The sequence below is a fragment of the Triticum urartu genome, chromosome 3 (assembly GCF_003073215.2).
Source record: "Triticum urartu cultivar G1812 chromosome 3, Tu2.1, whole genome shotgun sequence".
In the NCBI taxonomy this organism is placed as follows: Eukaryota; Viridiplantae; Streptophyta; class Magnoliopsida; order Poales; family Poaceae; genus Triticum; species Triticum urartu.
The window spans coordinates 107,715,812-107,740,213 of record NC_053024.1 but is presented as its reverse complement, the minus strand read 5'-3'; positions in this window follow the sequence as shown (position 1 = coordinate 107,740,213).

The following is a 24,402-nucleotide window of genomic DNA, read 5'->3' as shown; positions in this document are numbered from 1 at the left end:
TTTTTCCCATTATAGCCAACCAGCATGGCACGTTCAAGTTATCTCCAGCATATTATCTTTTATTGGCAAGTTCCCTCGTTCTGCTCATAATTCTCGAAACAACCTCCTTATTCTCACATAACTTACTTATTTCCAGACAACTTATGGACATATAAAAACGGGTGTTATTTAGTGCTAACCTTTCAGAGCATGAAGAAGAAAGATTATTGAAAACTCTGAAGAAGCATCGTGCTGCTATTGGATATACTCTTGATGATCTTAAGGGCATTAGTCCCACTCTATGTCAACATAAAATAAATTTGGAAGCAGATGCCAAACCAGTTCGTGATCCTCAACGACGTCTGAATCCTAAAATGAAAGAAGTGGTAAGAAAAGAAATACTAAAGCTTCTGGAGGCAGGTATAATCTATCCCGTTGCTGATAGTGAGTGGGTAAGTCCTGTCCATTGTGTCCCTAAGAAGGGAGGTATTACTGTTGTTCCTAATGATAAAGATGAATTGATTCCACAAAGAATTATCACAGGTTATAGGATGGTAATTGATTTCCGCAAATTAAATAAAGCTACTAAGAAAGATCATTACCCCTTACCTTTTATTGATCAAATGCTAGAAAGATTATGCAAACATACACACTATTGCTTTCTAGATGGTTATTCTGGTTTCTCTCAAATACCTGTGTCAGCTAGAGATCAATCAAAGACTACTTTTACATGCCCTTTTGGTACTTTTGCTTATAGACGTATGCCTTTTGGTTTATGTAATGCACCTGCTACCTTTCAAAGATGCATGATGGCTATATTCTCTGACTTTTGTGAAAAGATTTGTGAGGTTTTCATGGACGATTTTTCCGTCTATGGTTCCTCTTTTGATGATTGCTTGAGCAATCTTGATCGTTTTTTTTTTTTTTTTTTTTTTTTTTTTCTTGTCTTGAATTGGGAAAAGTGCCACTTTATGGTTAATGAAGGTATTGTCTTGGGGCACAAAGTTTCTGAAAGAGGTATTGAAGTTGATAAAGCCAAGGTTGATGCTATTGAAAAGATGCCATGTCCCAAGGACATCAAAGGTATAAGAAGTTTCCTTGGTCATGCCGGATTTTATAGGAGGTTCATTAAGGACTTCTCAAAAATTTCTCGACCTCTGACTAATTTATTGCAAAAAGATATACCATTTGTCTTTGATGATGATTGTGTAGAAGCATTTGAAATACTTAAGAAAGCATTAGTCACTGCACCTGTTGTTCAGCCACCTGATTGGAATTACCCTTTGAAATTATGTGTGATGCTAGTGATTATGCTGTAGGTGTTGTTCTAGGGCAAAGAGTTGATAAGAAATTAAATGTTATTCATTATGCTAGTAAGACTCTAGACAATGCTCAAAGAAATTATGCTACTACTGAAAAAGAGCTTTTAGCAGTTGTATTTGCTTGTGATAAGTTCAGATCTTATATTGTTGATTCTAAAGTAACTATTCAAACTGATCATGCTGCTATTAAATACCTTATGGAAAAGAAAGATGCTAAACCTAGACTTATTAGATGGGTTCTCTTGCTACAAGAATTTGATTTGCATATTGTTGATAGAAAGGGAGCTGAGAACCCCGTTGCAGACAACTTGTCTAGGTTAGAAAATATTCTTGATGACCCACTACCTATTAATGATAGCTTTCCTGATGAACAATTAAATGTTATAAGTACTTCTCGTAGTACTCCATGGTATGCTGATTATGCTAATTATATTGTTGCTAAGTTTATACCACCTAGCTTCACATACCAGCAAAAGAAAAAGTTTTTCTATGATTTAAGACATTACTTTTGGGATGACCCACATCTTTATAAAGAAGGAGTAGATGGTGTTATTAGACGTTGTGTACCTGAGCATGAACAGGAACAGATCCTACGCAAGTGTCACTCGAGGCTTATGGAGGACACCACACTGGAGATAGAACTGCACATAAGGTATTGCAATCTGTTTTATTGGCCTACTCTCTTCAAGGATGCCCGTAAGTTTGTCTTGTCTTGTGATGAATGTCAAAGAATTGGTAATATTAGTAGACGTCAAGAAATGCCTATGAATTATTCTCTTGTTATTGAACCGTTTGATGTTTGGGGCTTTGATTATATGGGACCTTTTCCTGCCTCTAATGGATACACACATATTTTAGTTGCTGTTGATTACGTTACTAAGTGGGTAGAAGCTATTCCAACTAGTAGTGCTGATCATAACACTTCTATTAAAATGCTTAAGGAAGTTATTTTCCCGAGGTTTGGAGTCCCTAGATATTTAATGACTGATGGTGGTTCACACTTTATTCATGGTGCTTTCCGTAAAATGCTTGCTAAATATGATGTTAATCATAGAATTGCATCTCCTTATCACCCACAGTCTAGTGGTCAAGTAGAGTTGAGCAATAGAGAGCTCAAATTAATTTTGCAAAAGACTGTTAATAGGTCTAGAAAGAATTGGTCCAAGAAACTTGATGATGCATTATGGGCTTATAGAACTGCATACAAAAATCCTATGGGTATGTCTCCGTATAAAATGGTTTATGGAAAAGCATGTCACTTACCTCTCGAACTAGAACATAAGGCATATTGGGCTATTAAAGAGCTCAACTATGATTTTAAACTTGCCGGTGAGAAGAGGTTATTTGATATTAGCTCACTTGATGAATGGAGAACCCAAGCTTATGAAAATGCCAAGTTGTTTAAAGAAAAAGTTAAAAGATGGCATGACAAAAGGATACAAAAGCGTGAGTTTAATGTAGGTGATTATGTATTGCTATACAACTCTCGTTTAAGATTTTTGCAGGAAAACTTCTCTCTAAATGGGAAGGCCCCTATGTTATCGAAGAGGTCTATCGTTCCGGTGCCATAAAAATCAACAACTTTGCAAGGCACAAATCCGAAGGTGGTAAACGGTCAAAGAATTAAACATTATATCTCAGGTAATCCCATAAATGTTGAAACCAATATTATTGAAACCGTAACCCCGGAGGAATACATAAGAGACACTTTCCGGAACGTTTCAGACTCCGAAAAGGAATAGGTATGTGGTACGGTAAGTAAACCGACTCCAAAACAATTTTTAAGGCAATATTTCTCCGTTTTGGAATATTTAGAAAAATAGAAAAATAAGTAGCAGTCCGGGAAGGACACGAGGGCCCCACGAGGGTGGTGGGCGCGCCCTACCCCCCTGGGCGCGCCCCCTACCTCGTGAGCACCTCGTGTGCCTTCCGGACTCCGTTTTCTTGCACGTTACGTATTTTGGTCGGTAAAAATTCATTTATATATTCTCCCGAAGGTTTTGACTCCCGTATCACGCAAACCTCCTCTGTTCTTGTTTCGAGCTGTTTTCTGTCAGGGTTTTCCAGGCTAGGCATCATGTCGTCTCCCTCCTCCAACAATGGTGACAACGATGCTTGGCTAATGAAGATAGATCTGAAGAGGGAAGAACCCACGAGGGTCAACAAGGATGAAAGGATCAAGAAGGCCACGGAGGATCAAGCTCCAGCAGCAAAGACACCCTTCAACTTGATCATAACCTTCTTACCCCAACTGAGATCGAAGCTTTCAAGATGATTGAGTTAGCTCGTATACAAAACAAGTATCTCACACAAGAAAATATTTTGTTGAAGGAGCATATTGTCACTCAAGGGCATTATTCGCAAGCTGGAGGACCTCTTACGCTCGATGTGCGATTATCCGTCACCTCCACCTTCTTCACCGACAAAGGAGATATAATCACATGGGTATGGGCACTCCCCTTGGCAACTGCCAAGCTTGGGGGAGGTGCCCCGGTATCGTATCACAATCACAACTCCTATCTTTACCGTTTTTCTTAGTTCAATCCTATTAGTAGTATCTTGATCTAGTAGAATAAAGTTTATGGCATGATCTAGTTTTGAGTTTTGCTTTATGATCTCTCTATGTAATCGAGTCCGTGAGCTATATATAATAAAGATTAGTGTTGAGTCAAGGGCTTGATTATTTTGCCATGATCTTGGGTGAATAAAAGAAAAGAGAAAGAATAAAAAGAAACAAAAAGTTCATATTGATCTTATTGAGAGTAATGACTTCACATAGAAAGAGTATGATGATTAAAAGTTGTTGGGAGTTGGCAGACATAGCTTTGGTCATTGTTGCAATTAATAGGAAGTAATAAGGAAAGAGAGGTTTTCACATATAGATATATTATCATTGACATCTTTTATGATTGGGAGCACTCATTAAAATATGACATGCTAAAGAGTTGATGTTGGACAAGGAAGACAACATAATGAGTTATTTCTTATATCTGAGATAAAGTATGTTGTCATGGATCCTCTAACTTGTTGAGCTTGCCTTTCCCCCTCATGCTAGCCAAATTCTCAGCACCAAGTAGAAATACTACTTGTGCTTCCAAAATCCTAAACCAGTTTTGCCATGAGAGTCCACCATATCTACCTATGGATTGAGTAAGATCCTTCAAGTAAGTTGTCATCGGTGCAAAGCAATAAAAATTGCTCTAAATATGTATGATTGATTGGTGTGGGAGAAATAAGCTTTATACGATCTTGTGATGTGGAAGTAATAAAAGCGACGGACTACATAATAAAGGTTCATATCACAAGGGGCAATATAAAGTGACGTTCTTTCGCATTGAGATTTTATACATCCAACCATAAAAGCGCATGGCAACCTCTGCTTCCCTCTGCGAAGGGCCTATCCTTTATTATTATCTTCTACCTTATGCAAGAGTCATGGTGATCTTCACCTTTTCTTTTTCATTTTATCCTTTGGCAAGCTCAGCATGTTGGAAAGAACATGAATATATATATATATATATATATATATATATCTAATTGGATGTAGGGGAGCATGAACCATTATTGTTGACATTACCCTTGAGGTAAAAGGTTGTGGGGCAAAACTATAAGCCCCTATCTTTCTCTGTGTCCGATTAAAACTCCGTAACCACAAGTATCGTGAGTGTTAGCAATTATGGAGGACTAAATGATAGTTGAGTATGTGGACTTGCTTTTTAGCTCTGACATAGACTCTTTCCGATGTTATGATAAATTGCAATTGCTTCAATGACTGAGATTATAGTTTGTCGGAGCCCAATAAGGTTTATGATTTATACTTTTGCATTGTGAATAGATCATCACTTGAACATAAGTAATCATATGACAAAATCTATATATGTTGCTGCTATGAGAATAATCATGATGCCTTCATGTCCGTATTTTATTTTTATCGACGCCTCTACCTCTAAACATGAGGACATATTTATTGTTATCGGCTTTTCGCTTGAGGACAAGCGAGGTCTAAGCTTGGGGGAGTTGATACGTCCATTTTGCATCATGCTTTTATATCGATATTTATTGCATTATGGACTGTTATTTCACTTTATGTCACAATACTTATGGCTATTCTCTCTTATTTTACAAGGTTTACATAAGGAGGGAGAATGCCGGCAGCTGGAATTCTGGGCTGGAAAAGGAGCAAATATTAGAGACCTATTCTGCGCAACTCCAAAAGTCCTGAAACTCCACGGAACATCTTAAAATAAATAAAGAAAAATCCTCGCCAAAGATGAAGGCCAGGGGCCACACCCTGCTCACGAGGGTGGGCGCCCCCCTAGGGCGCGCCCCCTACCTCGTGGGCCCCCTGGTGGCTCTCCGACGTCCATCTTCTCCTATATGAAGTCTTTCGATGAGAAAAAATAAGAAGGAACTTTTCGGGACGAGACTCCGCCACGAGGCGGAACCTTGGCGGATCCAATCTAGAGCTCCGGCAGAGCTGTTCTGCCGGGGAAACTTCCCTCCGGGAGGGGGAAATCATCACCATCGTCATCACCAACGCTCCTCTCATCGGGAGAGGGCAATCTCCATCAACATCTTCACCAGCACCATCTCATCTCCAAACCCTAGTTCATCTCTTGTATCCAATTCTTGTCTCAAAGTCCGGGATTGGTGCTAGTAGGTTGCTAGTAGTGTTGATTACTCCTTGTAGTTGATGCTAGTTGGTTTATTTGGTGGAAGATCATATGTTCAGATCCTATATGCATATTATTACCCCTCTGATTATGAACATGAATATGCTTTGTGAGTAATTACGTTTGTTCCTGAGGACAAGGGAGAAGTCTTGCTATTAGTAGTCATGTGAATTTGGTATTCGTTTGATATTTTGATAAGATGTATGTTGTCTAGCCTCTAGTGGTGTTATGTGAACGTCGACTACATAACACTTCACCATTATTTGGGCCTAGAGGAAGGCATTGGGAAGTAATAAGTAGATGATGGGTTGCTAGAGTGACAGAAGCTTAAACCCTAGTTTATGCGTTGCTTCGTAAGGGGCTGATTTGGATCCACATGTTTCATGCTATGGTTAGGTTTACCTTAATACTTTTGTTGTAGTTGCGGATGCTTGCAATAGAGGTTAATCATAAGTGGGATGCTTGTTCAAGTAAGAACAGCACCCAAGCACCGGTTCCACCCACATGTCAAATTATCAAAGTACCGAACGCGAATCATATGAACGTGATGAAAACTAGCTTGATGATATTCCCATGTGTCCTCGGGAGCGCTTTTCCTATTATAAGAGTTTGTTCCGGCTTGTCCTTTGCTACAAAAGGATTGGGCCACCTTGCTGCACTTTATTTACTTTTGTTACTTGTTGCTCGTTACAAGTTATCTTATCACAAAACTATCTGTTACCACTTATTTCAGTACTTGCAGAGAATACCTTGCTGAAAACCGCTTATCATTTCCTTCTGCTCCTCGTTGGGTTCGACACTCTTACTTATCGAAAGGACTACGATAGATCCCCTATACTTGTGGGTCAGCGCCCCCTACCTCGTGGGCCCCCTGGTGGCCCTCCGGTGACCATCTTCTGCTATATGGACTCTTTCGATGGGAAAAATCATAAGCCATCTTCTCGGACGAAACTCCGCCGCCACGAGGCGGAACCTTGGCGGCCAATCTAGGGTTCTGGCGGGGCTGTTCTGCGGGGAAACTTCCCTCCCGGAGGGGGAAATCATCGCCATCGTCATCACCAACGCTCCTCTCATCGGGAGAGGGCAATCTCCATCAACATCTTCATCAGCACCATCTCATCTCAAAACCCTAGTTCATCTCTTGTATCCAATTCTTGTCTCCAAGTCCGGGATTGGTGCTAGTAGGTTGCTAGTAGTGTTAATTACTCCTTGTAGTTGATGCTAGTTGGTTTAATTGGTGGAAGATCATATGTTCAGATCCTATATGCACATTAATACCCCTCTGATTATGAACATGTTTATGCTTTGTGAGTAGTTACTTTTGTTCCTGAGGACATGGGAGAAGTCTTGCTATTAGTAGTCATGTGAATTTGGTATTCGTTCGATATTTTGATGAGATGTATGTTGTCTCTCCTCTAGATGATCTTATGTTCCTACTTTATGTAGAAACCACCTTTCCCTGTTAGGATAAAGGATCATGCTAAAGCTTCAACTGTGGTTCGTAAAAGCAATATTAAAACATATACACCTCCTGAGCAAGTTAAAGTTGAACCTAATATTGCTATTGTTAAAGATCTCTTGTCTGATAATATAGATGGGCATGTTATTTATTTCTGTGATGAAACTGCTAGAATTGCTAAACCCCGTGATACAGATAAACCTAGACCTGTGGTAGGTATGCCTGTTATTTCTGTTAAAATAGGAGATCATTGTTATCATGGCTTATGTGATATGGGTGCTAGTGCTAGTGCAATACCTATTGACTTATACAAGAAATTATGCATGACATTGCACCTGTTGAGTTAGAAGATATTGATGTCACAATTAAACTTGCTAATAGAGATACTATTTCACCAATGGGAATTGTTAGAGATGTTGAAGTCTTGTGTGGGAAAACTAAATATCCTGCTGATTTTCTTGTTCTTGGTTCCCCACAAGATAGTTTTTGTCCCATTATATTTGGTAGACCCTTCTTAAATACTGTTAATGCTACCATAGATTGCAAAAGGGATGTTGTTACTGTCGGTTTAGATGATATGACTCATGAATTTAATTTTTCTAAATTTAGTAGACAACATCGTGAAGAAGAATTACCTAGTAAAGATGAAATTATTGGTCTTGCCTCTATTGCCGTACCTCCTAGTGATCCTTTAGAACAATATTTGCTAGACCATGAAAATGATATGTTTATGAATGAAAGAAGGGAATTAGATGAAGTATTCTTTAAACAGGAACCTATTCTGAAACATAATTTACCTGTTGAAATCCTAGGAGATCCTCCTCCACCCAAGGGTGATCCCGTGTTTGAGCTTAAACCGTTACCGGATACTCTTAAATATGCTTATCTTGATGAGAAAAAGATATATCCTGTTATTATTAGTGCTAACCTTTCAGAACATGAAGAAGAGAGATTATTGAAAATTCTGAAGAAGCACCGTGCTGCTATTGGGTATACTCTTGATGATCTTAAGGGCATTAGTCCCACTCTATGTCAACATAAAATTAATTTGGAAGAAGATGCTAAACCAGTTCGTGATCATCAAGCCGTCTGAATCCTAAAATGAAAGAAGTGGTAAGAAAGGAGATACTAAAGCTCCTTGAGGCAGGTATAATTTATCCCGTTGCTGATAGTCAGTGGGTAAGTCTGTCCATTGTGTCCCTAAGAAGGGAGGTATTACTGTTGTTCCTAATGATAAAGATGAATTGATTCCTCAAAGAATTATTACAGGTTATAGGATGGTAATTGATTTCCGCAAATTAAATAAGGCTACTAAAAAAGATCATTACCCCTTACCTTTTATCGATCAAATGCTAGAAAGATTATCCAAACATACACATTTTTGCTTTCTAGATGGTTATTCTGGTTTCTCTCAAATACCTGTGTCAGCCAAAGATCAATCAAAGACTACTTTTACATGCCCTTTTGGTACTTTTGCTTATAGACGTATGCCTTTTGGTTTATGTAATGCACCTGCTACCTTTCAAAGATGCATGATGGCTATATTCTCTGACTTTTGTGAAAAGATTTGTGAGGTTTTCATGGACGACTTTTCCGTCTATGGATCTTCTTTTGATGATTGCTTGAGAAACCTTGATCGAGTTTTGCAGAGATGTGAAGAAACTAATCTTGTCTTGAATTGGGAAAAGTGCCACTTTATGGTTAATGAAGGTATTGTCTTGGGGCATAAAGTTTCTGAAAGAGGTATTGAAGTTGATAAAGCCAAGGTTGATGCTATTGAAAAGATGCCATGTCCCAAGGACATCAAAGGTATAAGAAGTTTCCTTGGTCGCCGGATTTTATAGGAGGTTCATTAAGAACTTCTCAAAAATTTCTCGGCCTCTACTAATTTATTACAAAAAGATATACCATTTGTCTTTGATGATGATTGTGTAGAAGCATTTGAAATACTTAAGAAAGCATTGATCTCTGCACCTATTGTTCAGCCACCTGATTGGAATTTACCCTTTGAAATTATGTGTGATGCTAGTGATTATGCTGTAGGTGTTTCTAGGACAAAGAGTTGATAAGAAACTAAATGTATTCAATATGCTAGTAAAACTCTAGACAATGCTCAAAGAAATTATGCTACTACTGAAAAAGAATTCTTAGCAGTTGTATTTGCTTGTGATAAGTTTAGACCTTATATTGTTGATTCTAAAGTAACTATTCACACTGATCATGCTGCTATTAAATATCTTATGGAAAAGAAAGATGCTAAACCTAGACTTATTAGATGGGTTCTCTTGCTTCAAGAATTTGATTTACATATTGTTGATAGAAAAGGAGCCGAGAACCCCGTTGCAGACAACTTGTCTAGGTTAGAAAATGTGCTTGATGACCCACTACCTATTGATGATAGCTTTCCTGATGAGCAATTAAATGTCATAAATGCTTCTCATACTGCTCCATGGTATGCTGATTATGCTAATTACATTGTTGCTAAGTTTATACCACCTAGTTTCACATACCAGCAAAAGAAAAAGTTCTTCTATGATTTGAGGCATTACTTTTGGGATGACCCACATCTTTATAAAGAAGGAGTAGATGGTGTTATTAGACATTGTGTACCTGAGCATGAACAGGAACAGATCCTACGCAAGTGTCACTCCGAAAGCTTATGGAGGGCACCATGCTGGAGATAGAACTGCACATAAGGTACTACAATCTGGTTTTTATTGGCCTACTCTCTTCAAGGATGCCCGTAAGTTTGTCTTATCTTGTGATGAATGTCAAAGAATTGGTAATATTAGTAGACGTCAAGAAATGCCTATGAATTATTCACTTGTTATTGAACCATTTGATGTTTGGGGCTTTGACTATATGGGACCTTTTCCTTCCTCTAATGGATACACAATATTTTAGTTGCTGTTGATTACGTTACTAAGTGGGTAGAAGCTATTCCAACTAGTAGTGCTGATCATAACACTTCTATTAAAATGCTTAAAGAAGTTATTTCAAGGTTTGGAGTCCCTAGATATTTAATGACTGATGGTGGTTCACATTTTATTCATGGTGCTTTCCGTAAAATGCTTGCTAAATATGATGTTAATCATAGAATTGCATCTCCTTATCACCCTCAGTCTAGTGGTCAAGTAGAATTGAGTAATAGAGAACTCAAATTAATTTTGCAAAAGACTGTTAATAGGTCTAGAAAGAATTGGTCCAAGAAACTTGATGATGCATTATGGGCCTATAGAACTGCATATAAAAATCCTATGGGTATGTCTCCGTATAAAATGGTCTATGGAAAAGCATGTCACTTACCTCTCGAACTAGAACACAAGGCTTATTGGGCTATTAAAGAACTTAATTATGATTTTAAACTTGCCGGTGAGAAGAGGTTATTTGATATTAGCTCACTTGATGAATGGAGAACCCAAGCCTACGAAAATGCCAAGTTGTTTAAAGAAAAAGTTAAAAGTGGCATGATAAAAAGAATACAAAAGCGTGAGTTTAATGTAGGTGATTATGTATTGCTATACAACTCTCGTTTAAGATTTTTTGCAGGAAAACTTCTCTCTAAATGGGAAGGTCCCTATGTTATCGAGGAGGTCTACCGTTCCGGTGCCATAAAAATCAACAACTTCGAAGGCACAAATCCGAAGGTGGTAAATGGTCAAAGAATCAAACATTATATCTCAGGTAATCCCATAAATGTTGAAACCAATGTTATTGAAACCATAACCCCGGAGGAGTACATAAAGGACACTTTCCGGAATGTTTCAGACTCCGAAAAGGAATAGGTATGTGGTACGGTAAGTAAACCGACTCCAAAACAGTTTTTAAGGCAATATTTCTCCGTTTTGGAATATTTAGAAAAATAGAAAAATAAGCAGCAGTCCGAAAGGACACGAGGGCTCCCACGAGGGTGGAGGGCGCGCCCTACCCCTGGGCGCGCCCCCTACCTCGTGGGCACCTCGTGTGCTCTCCGGACTCTGTTTCTTATCGACACGTATTTTGGTCGGTAAAAATTCATTATATAATCTCCCGGGTTTTGACTCCCGTATCATGCAAAATCCATCTCGTTTTGTTTCGAGCTGTTTTCTGTCAGGGTTGTCAAGGCCAGGCACTATGTCGTCTCCCTCCTCCTCCAACCATGAGGGCAATGATGCTTGGCTAATGAAGATAGAGCTGAAGAGAGAAGAACCTATGGAGATCAACAAGGATGAAGGGATCAAGAAGGCCATGGAGGACCAAGTTCCAGCAACAGAAGACACCCTTCAACTGGATCACAATCTTCTTACCCCAACAGAAATCGAAGCTTTCAAGATGATTGAGTTGGCTCGTATACAAAATAAGTATCTCACACGTGAAAATATTTTGTTGAAGGAGCATATCATCGCACTCAAGGGCATTATCCGCAAGCTAGAAGACCTCCTACGCTCGATGTGCGACTATCCATCATCAACAACTCCACCTTCTTCACCAACAAAGAAGAATTGAGTATCTGGTATGGGCACTCCACTTGGCAACTGCCAAGCTTGGGGGAGTGCCCCGGTATCGTATCACCATCACTTTTATCTTTACCGTTTTTCTTAGTTCGATCCTTTTGGTAATATCTTGATCTAGTAGAATAAAAGTTCTTAGTATGATCTAGTTGTGAGTTTTGCTTTATTATCCTTCTATGTAATCGAGTCTGTGAGCTATATAATAAAGATTAGTGTTGAGTCAAGGGCTTGATTATTTTGCCATGATCCCAAATAAATAAAAGAAAAGAGAAAGAAATAAAAAGAAACAAAGAGATCATGTGAGTCTTATGGAGAGTAATGAGCTCACATAGAAAGAGTATGATGAATAAAAGTTATTGAGGGTTGACAAACATAGTTTTGGTCATCGTTGCAATTAATAGGAAGTAATAAAGAAAGAGAGGTCTTCACATATAAATATACTATCTTGGACATCTTTTATGATTGTGAGCACTCATTAAAATATGACATGCTAAAGAGTTGACATTGGACAAGGAAGACAACATAATGGGTTATGTTTTCTTACATCTGAGATAAATTATATTGTCTTGGATCCTCCAACATGTTGAGCTTGCCTTTCCCCCTCATGCTAGCCAAATTCATTGCACCAAGTAGAGATACTACTTGTGCTTCCAAATACCCTTAAACCAGTTTTGCCATGAGAGTCCACCATACCTATGGATTGAGTAAGATCTCAAGTAAGTTGTCATCGGTGCAAGCAATAAAAATTGCTCTCTAAATATGTATGATTGATTGGTGTGGAGAAATAAGCTTTATACGATCTGTGATATGGAAGTAAATAAAAGCGACAGACTGCATAATAAAGGTCCATATCACAAGTGGCAATATAAAGTGATGTTCTTTCACATTAGGATTTTGTGCATCCAACCATAAAAGCGCATGACAACCTCTGCTTCCCTCTGCGAAGGGCCTATCTTTTACTTTTATCTCCTACACTGCAAAAGAGTCATGGTGATCCTCACCCTTCCTTTTTACATTTTATCCTTTGGCAAACAATATGTTGGAAAGATCCCGGTATATATGGCTAATTGGATGTGAGTTTTCATGAACTATTACTGTTGACATTACCCTTGAGGTAAAACGTTGGGAGGCAAAACTATAAGCCCCTATCTTTCTCTGTGTCCGATTAAAACTCCATACCCATAAGTATTGCGTGAGTGTCAGCAATTGTGAAAGACTATATGATAGTTGAGTATGTGGACTTGCTGAAAAGCTCTTATACATTGACTCTTTCCTATGTTATGATAAATTGCAATTGCCTCAATGACTGAGATTATAGTTTGTTAGTTTTCAATGAAGTTTACGATTCATACTTGATATTGTGATTGAATTATTACTCTAGCATAAGATATCATATGACAAGAATTATATAAGTTGTGTTCTAAGAATGATCATGATGCCCTCATGTCCGTATTTTATTTTTATCGACACCTTCATCTCTAAACATGTGGACATATTTTTCGATTTCGGCTTTTCGCTTGAGGACAAGCGAGGTCTAAGCTTGGGGGAGTTGATACGTCCATTTTGCCATCATGCTTTTATATCAATATTTATTGCATTATGGGCTATTATTACACATTATGTCACAATACTTATGCCTATTCTCTCTTATTTTACAAGGTTTACATAAAGAGGGAGAATGCCGGCAGCTAGGATTCTGGCTGGAAAAGGAGCAAATATTAGTGACCTATTCTGCACAGCTCCAAAAGTCCTGAAACTTCATGGATGATGTTTTCTAAATATATAAAAAACATTGAGCTCAAGAACTTCACCAGGGGGTCCACACCCTACCCACGAGGGTGGGGGGTGCGCCCCCCTACCTTGTGGGCCCCCTCGTGGCCCTCCGGTGACCATCTTCTGCTATATGGACTCTTTTGATGGGAAAAAAAATTATAAGCCATCTTCTCGGATGAAACTCTGCCGCCACGAGGCGGAACCTTGGCGGAGCCAATCTAGGGTTCTGGCGGGGCTGTTCTGCCGAGGAAACTTCCCTCCCGGAGGGGGAAATCATCGCCATCGTCATCACCAATGCTCCTCTCATCGGAAGAGGGCAATCTCCATCAACATCTTCATCAGCACCATCTCATCTCAAAACCCTAGTTCATCTCTTGTATCCAATTCTTGTCTCCAAGTCCGGGATTGGTGCTAGTAGGTTGCTAGTAGTGTTAATTACTCCTTGTAGTTGATGCTAGTTGGTTTAATTGGTGGAAGATCATATGTTCAGATCCTATATGCATATTAATACCCCTCTGATTATGAACATGTTTATGCTTTGTGAGTAGTTACTTTTGTTCCTGAGGACATGGGAGAAGTCTTGCTATTAGTAGTCATGTGAATTTGGTATTCGTTTGATATTTTGATGAGATGTATGTTGTCTCTCCTCTAGTGGTGTTATGTGAACGTCGACTACATGACACTTCACCATTGTTTGGGCCTAGAGGAAGGCATTGGGAAGTAATAAGTAGATGATGGGTTGCTAGAGTGACAGAAGCTTAAACCCTAGTTTATGCGTTGCTTCGTAAGGGGCTGATTTGGATCCATATGTTTCATGCTATGGTTAGGTTTACCTTAATACTTTTGTTGTATTTGCGGATGCTTGCAATAGAGGTTAATCATAAGTGGGATGTTTGTCCAAGTAAGGGAAGCACCCAAGCACCGGTCCACCCACATACCAAATTATCAAAGTACCGAACGCGAATCATATGAGCATGATGAAAACTGCTTGACGATATTCCCATGTGTCCTCGGGAGTGCTTTACATCATATTAGAGTTTGTCCAGGCTTGTCCTTTGCTACAAAAGGATTGGGCCACCTTGATGCACTTTATTTACTTTTGTTACTTGTTGCTCGTTACAAATTATCCTATCACAAAACTATCTGTTACAACTTATTTTAGTACTTACAGAGAATACCTTGCTGGAAACCGCTTATCATTTCCTTCTGCTCCTCGTTGGGTTCGACACTCTTACTTATCGAAAGGACTACAATAGATCCCCTATACTTGTGGGTCATCAACAGGCGCACCGCCCACCCTCGTGGACAGGTGGTGGGCCCCCTAGCCTTCATCTTTTGCAGGTATTTTTCATATTTTCTGAAAAGTTGCTCCATGAAGTTTCAAGTCATTTCGAGAACGTTTGTTTCTGCACATAAATAACACCATGGTAATTCTGCTGAAAATAGCGTCAGTCCGGGTTAGTTCCATTCAAATCATGCAAGTTAGAGTCCAAAACAAGGGCAAAAGTGTTTGGAAAATTAGATATGATGGAGACGTATCAACTCCCCCAAGCTTAAACCTTTGCTTGTCCTCAAGCAATTCAGTTGACAAAGTGAAAGTGATAAAGAAAAACTTTTACAAACTCTGTTTGCTCTTGTTGTTGTAAATATGTAAAGCCAGCATTCAAGTTTTCAGCAAGGATTATAACTAACCACATTTGCAATAACGCATAGGTCTCAAGTTACTCATATCAATGCCATAATCAACTATCGAATGACAACACTTTCTCAAAACAATCATAATATGATATAACAAGATGGTATCTCGCTAGCCCTTTCTGAGACCGCAAAACATAAATGTAGAGCACCTTTAAAGACCAAGGACTGACTAGACATTGTAATTCATGGTAAAAGAGATCCAGTCAAGTCCTACTCAATGAAAAGTAACAATAATGAATGCAAATGACAGCGGTGCTCTCCAACTGTTGCTTTTTAATAAGAGGATGATGACTCAGTATAAAAGTAAATAGATAGGCCCTTCGCAGAGGGAAGCAGGGATTTGTAGAGGTGCCAGAGCTCGCTTTTGAAACATAGGTGAATAATATTTTGAGCGGTATACTTTCATTGTCAACATAACAACCAAGAGATGGCGATATCTTCCATGCTACAAACAGAATGGTAAAGTTTATACTCCCCCTTCAACCAACAAGCATCAATCCATGGCTTGCTCGAAATAAAGAGTGCCTCCAACTAACAAGAGTCCCAGGGGGAGTTTTCTTTGCAATTATTTTGATTTAGTTTGCATAAAGCATGAGACTGGGCATCCCGGTGACCAGCCATTTATCTCGTGAGTGAGGAGCGGAGTCCACTCCTCTTCAGAATAACCCGCCTAACATGGAAGATACGGACAACCCTAGTTGATACATGAGCTATTCGAGCATACAAAACAGGATATTTATTTGAAGGTTTAGAGTTTGGCACATACAAATTTACTTGGAACGGCAGGTAGATATCGTATATATGTAGGTATGGTGGACTCATGTGGAATAACTTTGGGGTTTAAGGAGTTTGGATGCACAAGCAGTATTCCCGCTTAGTACAAGTGAAGGCTAGCAAAAGACTGGGAAGTGACCAACTAGAGAGCGACAACAGTCATGAACATGCATTAAAATTAATCAACACCGAATGCAAGCATGAGTAGTATATAATCCACCATGAACATAAATATCGTGAATGCTATGTTGATTTTGTTTCAACTACATGCGTGAACATGCGCCAGGTCAAGTCACTTAAATCATTCAGAGGAGGATACAACCCTATCATACCACATCATAACTATCTCAATAGCAAGTTGGCACGCAAGGTAAACCATTATAACTCATAGCTAATCAAGCATGGCACAAGAAACTATGATCTCTAATTGTCATTGCAAACATGTTTATTCATAATAGGTTGAATCAGAAATGATGAACTAATCATATTTACAAAAACAAAAGAGGTCGAGTTCATACCAGCTTTTCTCATCTCAGCCAGTCCATCATATAACATCATAATTGCCTTTCACTTGCACGATCGAATGATGCGAATAATAATAATAATAGTGCACGTGCATTGGACTAAGCTGGAATCTGCAGGCATTCAATAAATAGGAGAAGACAAGGCAATATGGGCTCTTTTGTCAGATAAAAAATAATGCATATAAGAGCCACTTCAACAATTTAATTATGATCTTCTCCTATCGACCCCCAAAGAAAAGAAAAGAAACAAAACTATTTACACGGGAAAGCTCCCAACAAGCAAAAGAAGAACATGAAATCTTTTTGGGTTTTCTTTTTAATTACTACTACAAGCATGGAAATTAAACTGATTAAAATATACAACTAATTTTTTTGGTTTTTCTTAAGGTTTATTAAACACACAAGAAGAAAGCATAAAAAGGAAATAAACTAGCATGGATGATACAATGAAAAAGTATGAGCACCGACATCTAGCAATGAGTGTGTGAACATAAATGTAATGTCGGTGGGAAATACGTACTCCCCCAAGCTTAGGCTTTTGGCCTAAGTTGGTCTATGGCCACGGCTGGCCTGGCAGATATCCATAATAGTAGTTGGGGTCGTACGCGATGCAGCGGCTATCGCCTGCTGAGCTGCAGCGTGGTGACGAGCGGCCTCCGCTCTCCTCTCGTACTCATCTGCCTCCTCTCTGGTAATAGTATATCTTCCTTTTGCCTGATGATCAAAGAAGGCAGGAGCAGGAGAGTAATATGGACAGCACGGCGTCTGTCAAAGATTAGTCGATGCTGGAGAGGTGATTCATTCCTCTTGACAAACTGGTGGTGAACCATAGCATTAAAGTCTAGGTAAGCAGGAGGTAATTCAATATCATCTTCGCGTATGGCTATACCAAGAAAATTAGCTATGCGGGTTGCATAAATTCCACCAAAAAAATCTCCACTAAATCTATTAAGATGCAACCTACGTGCAACAATGGCTCCCAAATTATCAGATTTGTCTCCCAACACAGCACTCTGAAGAATACTGAGGTCTGGGACACACATGTGACATGCCTCATCTTTACCATTAATGCATCTACCTATGAAGAGAGCAAAATAATGTATAGCAAGAAAGTGAATGCTCCCTATGGTGACTTGTGTTATGTCTCTAGATTCTCCCACAGTTATACTAGTAAGAAAATCTCGAAATTCAGATTTGCGAGGATCCCTTATACTACCCCATTGTGGACGTTTGCAAGCAGTGGTAAAATTCTCTAAGTCCATAGTGTAAGAATTATCATAAAGATCAAACAGGACAGTTGGAGAATTCCGATAAGTTGAAAATTCAAACCTCCTCACAAAGGTACTGGTGAGGTTGTGGTACTGGCTGCACTTCTCTTCCTCGAAGCTCACAAGATCAGCGTTACGCAAATATGCGTTGAATTCTTCCTTAATTCCCGCTCGATCCATAAAGTTCTCAGAAGGCCACTCACAAGGCCGCACTGGAGCGTCTCTTGGTGGCTCTTCATCAGCATCACGCATTGTAAGCCTGGGGCCTTGCTTCCTTGAGGAACCACCTTGGAACATTTTCCTAAGCATTTTTCTTCCTCTGAAAAATTCTGAATTTTTTTAGTAACTTCAAAATAAAAGTAAACCAAACTCAATAATATTGATAGCAACTACTCCTACAAGTGCCTAGGGCCTATATCATGCATCAAAACTACTTTTGACCATATAAATTTGACATGCAAGCTCAAGAACAGGGTTACCTAAGCAGCAAAAATTTGCAATGAATAAAGCACTAGAACAAAAACTAATTGGACCAATGGAGGAGGCACATACCAAGGAACAATCTCCCCAAGCAGTTTTGTGAGAGGTGCTTTGAGCAAGGAGATCGAAAATGGCAGCAAAACGAGCTTGGACTCGGGTTTGAGCTGGTTATTCGTGTTTTGGGGAGGAAGAAGGAGTGTATGGGTGAAAGGATAAGTGGAGGAGGGCCACCATGGGCCCACGAGGCAGGGGGCGCGCCCAGGGGGTAGGGCGCGCCCTCCACCCTCGTGGGCAGGTGGTTGGCCCCCCTGCTGTGTTCTCAGTGCCAAATATTCTCAAATATTCTAGAAAAAAAATCATATTTAAATTTCAGGGCATTTGGAGAACTTTTATTTTCGAGGTATTTTTATATTGCACGGATAATCAGATAACAGACAGAAAAATATTTATTTTTATTTTATTTAATATAAATATCAGAAAGTAAAAGTGGGGTACAGAAGGTTGTGCCTTCTAGTTTCATCCATCTCATGATCATCAAAAGGAATCCACTAACAAGGTTGATCAAGTCTTGTTAACGAACTCATTCCGAATAACATGGATCCAGAGAAATTTCGAATAACACTATGTTACCTCAACGGGGATATGCACATCCCCAATAATAGGAATATCATATTTCTTCTTGACAGTAGGAAGAGGAAATTCAAAACCTCCAAATATAATCAATGGAATTTTTCCAATAGAGTTGATACTATGAACTTGAGGTTGTTTCCTCGGAAAGTGTACTGTATGCTCATTACCATTAACATGAAAAGTGACATTGCCTTTAGTGCAATCAATAACAACCCCTGTAGTATTCAAAAAGGGTCTTCCAAGAATAATAGACATACTATCGTCCTCGGGAATATCAAGAATAACAAAGTCCGTTAAAATAGTAACATTTGCAACTACAACAGGCACAGCCTCACAAATACCAACATGTATAGCAGTTGATTTATCAGCCATTTGCAAAGATATTTCAGTAGGTGTCAACTTATTCAAATCAAGTCTATGATATAAAGAGAGAGGCATAACTCTAACACCGGCTCCAAGATCACATAAAGCAGTTTTAACATAGTTTCTTTTAATGGATCATGGTATAGTTGGTACACCGGGATCTCCAAGTTTCTTTGGTATTCCACTGTGACGCCCGGGTAATTAAGCTACAGTAATCCTCACTAATGATGCCACGTCACCTCTGTCACTGTACTTAATCTCGGGTTAAATCAAAACGGTTTCGAAATTCAATTCAAAATTATGATGGTAATAAAAGTTTTCAAAAAAAATAATCAAACTAAAATGTTTGGGGATTGTCAAATATTACAAGGTTAGTTATGGTGGGGTGCACACATTTTTATAAAGTGTCTGAATATTTTAAAATGAAATAAGACAAGAGAGAAAATACAAAAGAGAAAAACTAAAACCTAAGCTAATAGAAAAAAAAAAGAGGGAACCCCCCCTCCCACGGCCCACTGGCCCAACTGGTCGGCCAGCCCGCCAGGCCCACCCGGCCACCCCCCACTCTCTCCATAACCCCCTGGAGGCCGAAACCTAACCCGTAACCCCCCCGACACCTACCACTCCCCCTCCCCTCGTCTGATCTGGATCGGGGGATCCCGATCCCCTCGCCCCACTTCCCCGCGCGCCCGCCGCCGCCTGGAACCGCCTGACGCCGCCCGGAACCCCGTCCCCGGACCCCCCCCTCGCCGGCCTGCATCCTCCTCGCCGGACCGTCCCCATCTCTCCACCCCGAGCCCCATTGCCCCGATCCCTACACCCCTCGGTGAGCCCCGCCGCCGCGCTAGTCTCTGCCGCCCCCTGCTACTCTGCCGCTGCCGCGCGACCTCGCCTACGCGTGGCCGCTGGCGCCGCCTCTCCTCCTCTCTGCCCTCTACACGCGCCGTCAGTGAGCCCTGCTGGCTCGCGCCCACGGCGGCCTCGCCTCACGCCCGAACCACCTCGCCGCCGTCGAGCCCGTGGCGCTCGACTCCGGCCACCACAGCCTCCGCAGCCACCCCCATTCGCTCCGCCGTCGTCTTGCCGTTCGAATGCGACCGGTCCCGCCCATTTTGGTGGCCTGCAGACGAAACCCGCCACTCACCCGAGCCCCGACGTCCGCCTCTCTCCTCGCCGGCGACAGCTCCGGCGACCTCGGGACGAACCACCACCACCACTAGATGCGCGTCTTCGCGCTTGTTCGAACGGGCCCAGGCACGCGCGGATCCGTGCCCTGAGCACAAATTCTGGCGAACTCCGGCGGGTCGGCGCCGTGCTTTTGGTCGCCGGCGGCGAGAGCCGGCCCTGCTGACCTGGCACCGCGGGTCCCACCACCTGGGCCACTGACTGGTGGCCAAGGGCCCCCCTGTTGACCTGTTGACTGGGTCAACTGCTGACTGGGCCGCCCCTATCTTACTGACCTATAGGCCCCACTTCAATAAACAAAATAAAATAAAAATGAATTAATAAATTAATAATTAATTAGTTAATTAATTAGTGAACTAATTAAGTTAATTAATCTTGTTTTAACTAATCTAATTAAGTAGATAGTTTAATTAAACCCTAGTTAGACTAATCAGTCAATGACGAATGGGACCCAAGTCAGGTTGACCAGGTCAACCGCTTGACGTCATGCTGACGTCATGATGATGTCAGCAAAACACTATTCTGGATAATGTTGATTTAATTAATTAAATAAATCCTTAAAAATGATTTAAATCTTTAGAAAATCATATATTTTAAACCGTAGCTCGGATGAAAATATTTTAACATGAAAGTTGCTCAGAACGACGAGACGAATCCGGATACGCAGCCCGTGCGTCCCGCCACGCATCCCTAGCATAGCGAACACGCAACTTTCCCCCTCCGGTTCATCTGTCCGAAAACGCGAAACACCGGGAATACTTTCCCGGATGTTTCCCCCCTTACCGGTACCACCTCATACCACGTTAGGGCACGCCTAGCATCGTTACTTGTCATGTCATGCATCACTATGCATATGCTTGCATTATATTTATTGTTTCTTCCCCCTCTTCTCTCTCTAGACACCGAGACCGACGCCGCTGCTACCCCGTACGACTACGGAGTTGACGACCCCTCTCTCTTGCCAGAGCAACCAGGCAAGCCCCCCCTTTGATCACCAGATATCGCCTACTCTTCTCTATACTGCTTGCATTAGAGTAGTGTAGCATGTTACTGCTTTCCGTTATTCCTATCTGATGCATAGCCTGTCCTTGCTACTACTGTTGTTACCATTACCTGCTATCCTACTGCTTAGTATAGGATGCTAGTGTTCCATCAGTGGCCCTACACTCTTGTCCGTCTGCCATGCTATACTACTGGGCCGTGATCACTTCGGGAGGTGATCACGGGCATATACTATATACTCTACATTGATACATTACCTGTGATACTGTTCGGACATGGGGGCTGAAGGGGCAGGTGGCTCCATCCCGGTAGAGGTGGGCCTGGGTTCCCGACGGCCCCCGACTGTTACTTTGTGGCGGAGCGACAGGGCAGGTTCAGACCACCTAGGAGAGAGGTGGGCCTGGCCCTGTTCGGCGTTCGCGGATACTTAACACGCTTAACGAGATCTGGGTATTTGATCTGAGTCTGGCCATTTGGTCTATACGCACTAACCATCTACGGGAGTAGTTATGGGTATCCCGGCGTCGTGGTATCAGCCGAAGCCTTCTTGACGTCAGCGACGGAGCGGCGCGCGCTGGATTGGACTGGAACGCCACTAGGCTAGGTCTGCTTCCGGCCGCCCACGCAACGTGCAGGTGTGCTAAGGGCGATGGGCCCAGACCCCTGTGCGCTTAGGTTTAGACCGGCGTGCTGACCTCTCTGTTGTGCCTAGGTGGGGCTGCGACGTGTTGATCTTCCGAGGCCGGGCATGACCCAGGAAAGTGTGTCCGGCCAAATGGGATCGAGCGTGTTGGGGTATGTGGTGCACCCCTGCAGGGAAGTTAATCTATTCGAATAGCCGTGATCTTCGGTAACAGGACGACTTGGAGTTGTACCTTGACCTTATGACAACTAGAACCGGATACTTAATAAAACACACCCTTCCAAGTGCCAGATACAACCGGTGATCGCTCTCTCACAGGGCGACGAGGGGAGGATCATCGGTTAGGATTATGCTATGCGATGCTACTTGGAGGACTTCAGTCTACTCTCTTCTACATGCTGCAAGACGGAGGCTGCCAGAAGCGTAGTCTTCGAAAGTACTAGCTATCCCCCTCTTATTCCGGCATTCTGCAGTTCAGTCCACATATGATAGCCTTATTCCAGTTGATACCAATGCATACATATGTAGTGTAGCTCCTTGCTTGCGAGTACTTTGGATGAGTACTCACGGTTGCTTTCTCCCCCTTTTTCCCCCTTTCCTTTCTTCTGGTTGTCGCAACCAGATGCTGGAGTCCAGGAGCCAGACGCCACCGTCGACGACGACTCCTACTACACCGGAGGTGCCTACTACTACGTGGTGCCCGCTGACGACGACCAGGAGTAGTTAGGAGGATCCCAGGCAGGAGGCCTGCACTCTTTCGATCTGTATCCCAGTTTGTGCTAGCCTTCTTAAGGCAAACTTGTTTAACTTATGTCTGTACTCAGATATTGTTGCTTCCGCTGACTCGTCTATGATCGAGCTCTTGTATTCGAGCCCTCGAGGCCCCTGGCTTGTAATATGATGCTTGTATGACTTATTTTATTTGTAGAGTTGTGTTGTGATATCTTCCCGTGAGTCCCTGATCTTGATCGTACATGTTTGCGTGTATGATTAGTGTACGATTAAATCGGGGGCGTCACAAGTTGGTATCAGAGCCGACTGCCTGTAGGAACTCCCCTTCCACACTCCTTGGCCGAAGTCGAGTCTAGACATTGCAAAAACTTTTACTAACTTGGCTGTGTGCCTTACGGGCCCACGTCGCCATCGGGTGGTACTAGGATCTTTTACTCCTCGACCTTTACTCTGGGACTCTGAACTCTCTTCTACTCGGGTTAAACGAATTTACTAACTCTGACACTAGGATCCCGTTACGACATTCACCCCAAAGTTGGATAAGCCCTAGTTATTCTTTAGAATGTATTTGAACATTATCCACATTGTCATTTGACTCCAGTGAAAACATCTGTGTTTTCAGATGGAACCCACGAGGCAGGTCGTGCGCCACACGACGGCCATTGGTGCCTCAGGATCACCTGCTGTGTTGGCTGAGATGATGACCTATCTGGGTTATCGCTGGCACCCTGAGTACACCGTCTATGAGGAGTATCAGGACTTCAACCAGGAGCAGTACCGTGCCATCGTCCACCTCTACTCTCGGGAGTATGACTCCACTACCGTGCTGCACACTGCTCATGGTGTTGGAGTGACTATCGATATGGCGGTCCACGATGCTGCTTATGCTGCTCTGACACGTCTTCGTGGAGAGTATCAGGAGTTGGACACCTCCCCCTTCAGGCACATTGCTATCGCATCCGATGTTGGTGCGGAGGGTTACTACACTGCTGCCTACTCCACTGTCACCCGAGAGCCCTTCTACCATCAGAACCTGGTTCTGCATGCTGATGGGCTGGATCGAGCTAACCGAGCTCTTCGCCACGAGTTGTACACCACTCGTCAGCACCTCTACCGTGCTCTGACGATGTTGCACCCCTTCGTCGGATCTGGGGAGCTGTCGCGTTCTGCTATCTACCCAGCCAGGACCGTGATGCCCCAGGGCGTCGGCTGGCCAGATGTGGGAGGCTACTCTCCTGCATTGGGCCCTCTCCTGCCACCTGCGCATCGGGTTCCGCACCAGAGTATCCGCGGACCCCAGGCTACTCGCGTGGAGGTCTTCCCTTCGCGTCACTACCAGCTGTCGGGCTACACCTACCTCCGCAGTACCGCATGGGACTGACGTAGACTTGCTTATTAGTGTTAGAT